The sequence below is a fragment of the Ipomoea triloba genome, chromosome 6 (assembly GCF_003576645.1).
Source record: "Ipomoea triloba cultivar NCNSP0323 chromosome 6, ASM357664v1".
In the NCBI taxonomy this organism is placed as follows: domain Eukaryota; kingdom Viridiplantae; phylum Streptophyta; class Magnoliopsida; order Solanales; family Convolvulaceae; genus Ipomoea; species Ipomoea triloba.
The window spans coordinates 15,237,879-15,246,705 of record NC_044921.1 but is presented as its reverse complement, the minus strand read 5'-3'; positions in this window follow the sequence as shown (position 1 = coordinate 15,246,705).

The window sequence follows — 8,827 nt, the reverse complement described above, 5'->3', positions numbered from 1 at the left end:
AATAATGACAATAATAATAATAATATTAATAACAACAATAATAATAATAATAACAATAATAATAATAATAATAATAATAATAATAGAAGTGTATGAAAACATTTTCCCACACAAATTCAAGAGCATTTTTGTAATCTCAATCATTTTGAAAAATTTATGGGAACAATATTAATAAATAAATAATTATTAATAATAATAATAATAATATGATATAACTTTTATGCATATTTGTGTCTTAATTGGCACCTAATTGATAGAAAATAAAAAAGGTAACGGAATAATAATAATAATATTGATATAACTCCTACGCATATTTGTGCCTTAATTGGCACCTAATTGATAGATGAAAAATTTATGAGCACAATATTAATAATTAATAATTAATAATAATATTAATAATATTGATATAATGTTTATGAATATTGGTGCCTTAATTGGCACCAAATTGATAGAAAATGAAAAAGGAACAGAATATAATAATAATAATAATAATAATAATAATAATAATAATAATATTGATATAACTCCTATGCATATTTGTGCCTTAATTGGCACCTAATTGATAGAAAATGAAAAAGGAAACGGAAATCACTAATTGACTATAAATAAAAAAGATACATAATTGATTGAAATTGAAAAAGGAAATGGGAATTACTAATGACTCTTTGTATGTAGGAGATAATAATTCAATATTTATAAGGAATGTTAAATATCAATACGTGTAGATCAATTTATGCCTTTGTTCTAATCAATTTCAAAGCATGCATTTTACCTAACTGTACTACAACATAAGACAAATTAAACATATATATATATATATATATATATATATATATATAAAATCTATAATCTATAATCTATAATCTATAATCTATAATATTATTAAAAACAAAATCCTCATTTCATTTATTCCCGCACAAACACTTCAACCCAAACAATTTAANAAATCTATAATCTATAATCTATAATCTATAATCTATAATATTATTAAAAACAAAATCCTCATTTCATTTATTCCCGCACAAACACTTCAACCCAAACAATTTAAACAAACAATAGAAAAGGAAAATAAAAAATGACCGATAATTCAATGATTAATATTAATAACGTTAGCAGTACAAATGAAAAAGGAAACAATATTAACTTACGAGAAAAAATAGAAAACAAAACGAAATTAACTAACCAGGAAACGAACTAATAATAATAAGGTTACTAATTAACAAAATTCCCATTTCGTACTTTCCCATCAATCCACTTCTGTCCAAACAATAGAAAATGAAAATTTATTGAGAAAACAATAGAAAAGTAAATAAAAAAAAGGGTCCATAATTTACTGATTAATACTAATAATATTAGCAGTAAAAAGGGAAAAATGGAAAATGAAACATAATTAACTTACCATGAAATGGAATAATAATAATAATAATAATAATAATAATAATAATAATAATAATAATAATAATAATAATAATAATTTATATATATAAATATAATAGAAGTGCTTAGCCAAGTTTCCCACAAAATTTAGGGGCACTTTTGTAAAACTAAACTCATAATTTTTTTTCATAATTTATTTAGTAAAAACCATTGATTTTTTTGGCTAACTATATATATTTTCATAATATGATAAAAATAGTAAATAAAAATAAAAATAAAATCTAATAAAAATTAATCACATGATTAATATATATAAAATAATATTTGCATAATAATATGAATAATTTACAATTAAAATTTAAATTAGATGTATAAACAAATAATTATAAATTAATTTCCTCTTAAATAATTATTACTTTACTACGTGTTTATGTTTATTGGTTATAATATTATTTATAAACAAGAAAATTGCAAACTTTATTTGTAAAATTATAGTGATTTTAGTCTTCAATTGTAGACAAACAAGTCATATATTATTTAATTAATTAAGTAATACTTTTGCACTAATCTTATAATCAAATAAATGTGCACGCTCAATATTAGAATTTTTATAATTTCATCTTTATTTTTATTATCTAAATATATAATAAAAAAATTTATGTGCCTTACACGGGTAATTGTTTAATTATTTGCTCTAATTCAAGCAAGGAAAACATAATCGATCAAACCAATTTTATCAATTTCGCTATATAATATTTGATGATATAATTTATATAATTGTATATATCGATCCAAATATTATTAAAATATTATAATAAATCCATTCCGTGCAACGCACGGGCGAAAATACTAGTGATAAATAAAGAAAATAAACTAAATGGATAGTAATACAATAAGGTGTTTGCATGGAATTGATAAATAAGCAATAAATAAACAATAAATAAGCAGGACATAAGGATATTTAATGTGGAAACCAAAATGGTGAAACCACGGGCCTTTTTGGACTAAGCCAAGCCGAAATTCACTATGTTGTAAGTGTAGTACATGTACAAAGGGCAGCCATGACCATGGAATGAAAGTGGAAGAAGATATACGTAGAAGAGAGGTTATATATTTAGGACTGAATGAGCATGGATCCCCTTTGCCTGATTTTTCTGGGCCTTTATATAAAGTAATCCACTTGACAGTTGCAACTCCGCGTAGCTTGTTCTACTTTAATTTCTTGCTGGACTTCTTCTTCGTTGACTAATATTATTAATATTATTATAAATAATAATAATAATAATAATGAAATATTATATTATTCCATCACCTATTTTTTAAAATTTTATTTGTTCTGTGTGGATTGACCCAAATCAATTTACATAATTAGTTATAATTCCAAAAAATTAGATCTAGAAAGTGAATGTGAAACACGTAGCTGCTATATATATATTTTATGAACTAGAAAAGAAAAAAGATTAGAAAATTGGAAACACAAGGCAAATGGTCCATATCATTTTCTAATAAAGAATAAATTTCTAAATTGATGACTTGACTATAGCTATTTGTTAATTTGTATCATCGTCTTTTTAGGTTACTTAATTTGGTCCTTTGACTATAAAATTTATACTCAAATTAGTCATTCGTTAGCGTTTTTGTCAAACAGACGTTAAAATGAAGGGCAAATCCGTCCCGCCCCTGGTACATTATATATATATATATATGGATGGGTTCAGGCACGAAAGAGGCCTCAGGTGCAGTCATGCGGTTAGATATGAGTCGTTGATCAAATCTAGATCAACAGCTCAAATCAATGAAAAAAAAAACGCATGTCTGGAAGGAAGAAGCATAAGCTAAAAATAGTGCACCTTATGTGTTAGAACAACTTAACGCACCTTAAGTGTTAAAATGACGCACCTTAAGTCTTAACATCGCGCATACCTTCAATTTATAACAATGACGCACCTTAAGTGATACAAAGATGCGCCTTAAGAAAGAAAACCGCGCACCTTAAGATGAAAAACCACGCACCTAAAATTTTAGACTGACGTACCTTAACTTTCAACAAAAAACGCACCTTAAATTATCAACTAAAGAATTGACGCATCTTAAGCACACAGAAATCACGCACCTTAATTAAGAAAGAAAACCACGCACTTTAAGCACAAAACATACATACGCACCTTAAGCACAGAACTTACGCACCTTAAGTTCTCAACTTTACGCACCTTAAGCAAAGAAACTACGCACCTAAAGAAGGAACATGACTAACCTTAAGCACAAGACCTACGCACCTTAAGCACAAAACTTGCGCACCTTAAGTTCTCAACTGCACGCACCTAAAGAAGAAACACGACGCACCTTAAGCACAAGACTTACGCACCTTAAGCACAAACCCTATGCACCTTAAATTTGACCCATATGGAAAATGACCAAATTGCCACCGCGTATGTTTTTTAAACGTTGTTAATCCTGGATGTTGATTTTGGCAAGATCATCAATGGCTCTCCTTTCACCGCACAATCGCACCTAACTGACCTAAGCATCCCAACCACACGAGAACCGATATATATATATATATATATATATATATATATATATATATATATATATATGTGCCATGTGAGCTGAAATAATGCACTGCAATTACTCCACCAATGCACTGCACTACTATAGCATGCCTGGGAGATGCGCTGAGACCTTTGCAGAGTGCATTTAAATTGGTTTACTTAAATATTAAAAAAATGTACTAAACCGCTAATTTGACTATAAGATTTACAAGGATACGGAGAATTCCTATCTCCAAAAATTCTCTCGAAGACCGAAATAGAGAGAAGTTTATATTTTCAACGGGAACAGGGATGGGGTCGCAGGACAGGAATTGGAAGTATACTCCTTGCCCTGTTGCCACCCCTAATTTTATTTGTAAAAAAGAAAAATAAATTTAAAATTCAGGGAGGAAAGTTAAGAATTATTTGATATTATATTTTAACTATTCGTTGTTAAGGTGTTTGACTGTCTAACAGTATAGTTCCAACTAAGAAAGCATGGCATGATAAATTAAAGTTGCAAAATTCTTCAAAAAAATGATTAGTCTCAGCTAAACTGCAGGCCAAAGGTCAAATGATACTCAATTATGGGTCTTAATGTCTCATGATTTTTGGAACAGCGTATGTAAGACTGAATACCTACATTAGCATGCATATGTATACATTATCTGTGATGGTGACACAATTATAAGAAATCTTGGCCCGTGGTTGGCTTCAAAACCACCAACATATTTCCTTGTCAACCCGACTAGTCCAATCAAAAAGGTTCCGTCTGCTCATGATCTCACGGTTAAGACACAGACACGTGGCCGACAAGAAAAATCAGGGCAACCCAAACCTTAAACCCACTTTGTTCTTCCCTTATAGGGGAAGGGTTTTAATTTGGTGGAGGTTAATCGCAGACTCTAGCATTATGTTGGAAAATTAGTAAAGTTATTATTTTAAACGATTTTGACGTATTAATTTGAGTCAGATGAAATGAGATTTAGATTTTTTTTTTTAGTTGAGAGGATGAATTTGATTCTCAAAATAAATAACGGATGGATGAGAAATTATTTCAAGTGTACCCATTGAATTAGAAAAATTGAGTTTGGAAAAGTTTTTAAGTAGCAATTGTCTCACATTCAAAAGGCTCATAGTATAATACAATTTAGGGTAGCTCTTGTGTGTGACCGTCTCACAGGTCTCAATCAGTGAGACAGGTCAGATATTTGATTAATAGATCGGATATTTGACTTCATTAATTAAAGAGTTGACTTGTCTCACGGATTGAGACTTGTGAGACGGTCATTTACAAGTTTTTGCTTACAATTTAACTTTTTAAGGAATTTGAATTGTATAAAGGTGTTTAAAAAAAAAAAAATTGTCGCGCTCACAGTACTGAACGCAATACATACACGCTTCCATCGGTATTGAGTTTTTATCACGTATTGTGCGGACAACCCAATACAAACTCAATGCTTTTATCAATTACTTGGAGTAGTATCTATACTATTAATAAAAACAATATCCTCAGTTTTAACTTCCCGCCCAAAACAGACCTATAATATTTTGGTGTGCATAATATTGTAAAATATGGTAATACAATTCCTATCCCTAATACAATTCTAAATTAAAATAGAATTTCTAATAAAATATATATTCTTCCGTACGTTCCTATTCGTAATACAATTCTAAATTAGAATTACTAATGATAATAATTCAGTATATATATTTCTCTGCAATGCAATCTATACTATTAATAAAAACAATATTCTCAGTTTTAACTTCCCGCCCAAAACAGACCTATAATATTATGGTTTGCGTAATATTGTAAAATATGGTAATACAATTCCTATCCCTAATACAATTGTAAATTAAAATAGAATTCCTAATAAAATATATTCTTCCCTACGTTCCTATTCGTAATACAATTCTAGACTAGAATTACTAATGGTAGTAATTCAGTATATATATTTCTCTGCAATGCAATTTATACTATTAATAAAAACAATATCCTCAGTTTTAAAATTTGGCATAATTCAACCCGCAAGGCCAACCAATTTGGGATTTCATTTGCACCCCCCCTGCACGCGAGAGAGCCTCTATGCTATACACATCAATAAGCCTTAGAAAAACTCTTGTATAAGTAGTGGTGCAAACCACTTCTCAAACCAATGTGGGACAAAAGTTACTTGAAAGGTTTTTCTCTATATTTTTCTAACTCAAATGGGTCAACTTTGAGAACTAATTTCTCATTCACCCATTATCAGTTTTGAGCGTACAATATATCAATCTTTTCGTCTAACTACGAAGAACACGAATCCACTTTGACCGACCCAAATCGAAAGTGGACCCCACATATATTTGTACCACAATATTGCCAGTAAAATGTCATTTTATGCTAATTTTTTTTCAACAGTTATTTGTCCAGAGAATATCAACGTGTTGAAGGAAGAAGATGATATATAGTGAAGGGCAATATCATCTTCACTATATATCATCTTCTTCCTCCAACACAACGCTCTACGGTCAACCAACAATTACTCAACTGATTATCCCATTACTCCCATGTAAATTTTTCTCTAATATAGTTATACTTACTGAATATCAAAATATAAGTGTACCTCAAGATCTTGCAATAACTAACCGACAAGTAATTAAATTAATGAATATGATGCAATAATGTAAATTATCTACCTATTGCATTTATACACTTATTTTAGAACACTGAATTTTTGTGATATTTGTTGTATGCAAAGAAGACTCATACTATAATTGCATTTATAACTTATTCATACTCATATTCGATGTTATAATTTATATAATTGTATATCGATTCAAATATTTCTTAAAATATTATAACAAATTCATTCTGTGCAACGCACGGGTGAAAATACTAGTTAGGTATAAAGAGTTACAATATTGATCGGCGATGTAGAATCTTTTTTAATATATGTGTCTAGGAATGGAAATTTCAATTCGCTCCGCAGATATCCACCTGGATGGATTGAGATTTTTGGATGATAACGGGTGGTGGGTCTTAAAAAAATAAACCCGCACTAGGTCGAGTTGGATATGAGTTTTATATATAAAACCTGCATAGGACGGACCCTATCTGACCTGCCATATATGTTATTATGTGTGTGTTTATTTATTTGTCAACATATATAATTAATTAATACTACCTCTGTCCCATTTTGGTTGTCTGATTCGTTTAACGAGGCTTGACTGAAGTTATTTTTAATCAAATTTTTCATAATATTAAGTTTAACATTAATATATAAAATTTATATATTTAGAAACTACATTAAAAAAAGTACTATTAAACACAAAAAATTAAATTTAAAAATAATAAAAAATTACTAAAGAAAATAAGCAATGGAGAAAGAGTTGGTTTGACCAATGAATAGTAAATAGGACAGGTAAAATGGGACAAAGGGAGTAATAAAATAAATACTTGTACGTAGTTAATTCTAAAAGTTTCTAATAACTCATGTTAAATTTAATTTTTTTTCTTACTAATTTTAGTTCTAAACTAATAAATTTTTATACAAAAAAAAAAAAAAACCAGCTTAGTTATTTACATATTTTTATTATTTTATATTTTAAAATAACTGGTGAATTTTATTATTTGTAAATAATTTAAATATTACAGTATTATTATTTCTTAAAATTTTTTTAATAAGATAATACATGGTATGTTGGTAAAGGTCGGAGGTAGGGTGGGTGGAGAAAGTATAAGGATGGTAGATGTAGTCCCCGAGACCCATTGTCATCCCTATGTGCGTATGCAATATCTATTGATAGTGTAAATACGCTGTGATATCCTAAATACGTACAAATTGTAATGATGGATTGTACGCGGGTCCTTTAATAGTTTGCTTGTTGGTTTAAGTCTACCTTAATTAAGCTCGGGGAATGACGTGAGGTCAGAGAGTTCTGAGCTATGGTGTGGTAGGTGAAGATGCCAAAAGTCCCCCTCCTATCATTAAATGTGGTATGTATATGGGAAGAAAGGAGCTAGACACATGCCGGACTCTCAGCATGCCTAACATACACATGTTGGTCATGCAATCGGCTAGCTAGAGAAAAACGCCACGATATCCACGTGTTGCAATATTCCTGACCATCCACTAAGTAATGTGACGGGAACAAAGTCAAAAATCTAGGTCTCAATCTCTACGTAATCTAACTTGGGGCGAACTTCCCGACCTAAAAAGGTTGGAAGGTCGGGGTTGACCCTAAGTCAGAACAAAGCCTAACGTTGACCAAACATTTGCTCGGTCTTTACACTTTGGTTTGATCGGGTAGTTTTAAGGCCAGTCAAGGTCAGGAACGATTTCTGTAGCTATACAGTACGTGCAGATAAGTATATCCCGAGAATATTCCCTATCATCTATTATCAACCTAATAAATTTTACTTTGAAAATGGAAAGCTCTAATGGCTCACTTCATACATTCCATCATATCAAACATAACCTAAGAGAATAAAGAATACAATATGATGAGGATTGCATAAAAGAAATGAGATCTTTCTAGCTGGTCCCAACAGTCTTGATTATGGGTTTTTGTTTTTCTTTTTCCATGGTATTGGTATTGGTAGGGTTAGAATTAAGCATCTCCCCTCCACCACATATACCCTCCCACTTGCATGCCAACAATCTACATGAGTAAATTCCAAGCATGGGAAGTGAGCAGGCCACACCAAACTCCATTACACCCAAACATATGAGAAATATAATGGAATTTGGGAAACAAATTAAACTGGTAAACAATGAGTGATAAGTGCATATATATATATATATATATATATATATATATATATATATATATATATATATATATATATATATATATATATATATATATATATATATATATATATATATATATATATATATATATATATATATATATATATATATATATATATATAT